Here is a 1,624-nt window from a genome sequence, read left to right as displayed (position 1 = left end):
TGAGAATTCTTTGTTTAGCTCTGTACCCCATTTTTAATGGGGTTATTTGATTTTCTGGAGTCTAGCTTCTTGAGTTCTTTGTATGTATTGGATATTAGTCCCCTATTTGATTTAGGATTGGTAAAAATCCTTTCCCAAACTGTTGAAGTCCACACTTCTTACAGACCAAGCTTATTCAAACCAAGTGTCCACATCCCTCCAGTAGGGGTCTTGTCTAATTACTGGAGGTGGTCTCTTCAGGTTCCATCTCCCCACTGTTGGGCACTGTGGCCAAGGTCACCTACATTGAGTCCTGGCAGCCTCCCCCATCCCAGGTCTCTGGGACCTTTTAGAAATACCCCCATGTCCCCACCCCTAACAACTGCATATTTCCATTCATTCTCCTGGCCCTCTGGGCTTCTATCCTGTCTCCCTCCATACATGATCCTGTCCCTCCCAACTTCCACCCAGGTCCCTCCCTCTCTCTGCCTCCCATGATTATTTTGTCCCCCCCTCTATGTAGGATTGAAGCATCCTCACTTGGGCCTTTTTTTCTTTTTTAACTTCTTAGGGTCTGTGGGGTTGTATCGTGGATATTCTGTACACCTATGGACACTTGATCTTTGGCAAAGAAGCCAAATCTATACCATGGAAAAAACAGAAGCATCTTCAACATATGGTGCTGGCTTAACTAGCAGTCCACATGTAGAAGAATGCAAATTCATCCATATTTATCATCTTGCACAAAGCTTAAGTCCAAATGGATCAAGAACCTCACCATAAAACCAGATACACTGAAATGGATAAAAGAGAAAGTGGAAAAGAGCCTGGAACTTACTGGCACAGCGGGGACATTTCCTGAATATAACATTGGTGAATGGCTCAAGGCTCTAAGATCAACAACAGACAAATGGGACCTCAGAAAACTGAAAAGCTTCTGTAAGGCAAAAGACACCTTATGAAATTCTTGGACAAATGGAGGTACCTGGAGGATATCACCCTTAGTGAGGTAACCCAATCACAAAAGAAGTCATTAGATATGCACTCACTGATAAGTGGGTACTAGCCCAGAAACATAGAATACCCAAGATACAATTTGCAAAACACAAGAAAATCAAGAAGAGGGAAGACCAATGGGTGGATACATCATTCCTCCTTAGTATAGGAAACAATATAGCCATGTAAGGAGTTGCAGAGACAAAATTTGGAGCTAAGATGAAAGGATGGACTATCCAGAGACTACCCCACCTGGGAACCCATCCCATAATCAGCCACCAAACCCAGACACTATTGCACAATGCCAGAAAGATTTTGCTGAAGGGACCCTGTTATAGCTGTCTCCTATGAGGCTATACCAGTGCCTGGCAAATACAGAAGTGTATGCTCACAGTCATCTATAAGATGGAACACAGGGCCCCCAATGGAGAAGCTAGAGAAAGCACACAAGGAACTGAAGGGGCCTGCAACCCTATAGGTGGAACAACAATATGAACTAACCAGTACCTCCAGAGCTCATATCTCTAGCTGCATATGTAGCAGAAGATGGCCTAGTCGGCCAACACTGGGAAGAGGGGCCCCTTGGTATTGCAAACTTTATATGCCCCAATACAGGGGAATGCCAGGGCCAAGAAGTGGGAGTGGGTGG

The sequence above is a fragment of the Mus caroli genome, chromosome X, assembly GCF_900094665.2.
Source record: "Mus caroli chromosome X, CAROLI_EIJ_v1.1, whole genome shotgun sequence".
Taxonomy (NCBI): Eukaryota; Metazoa; Chordata; class Mammalia; order Rodentia; family Muridae; genus Mus; species Mus caroli.
Note: the sequence above shows the minus strand (reverse complement) of the source record.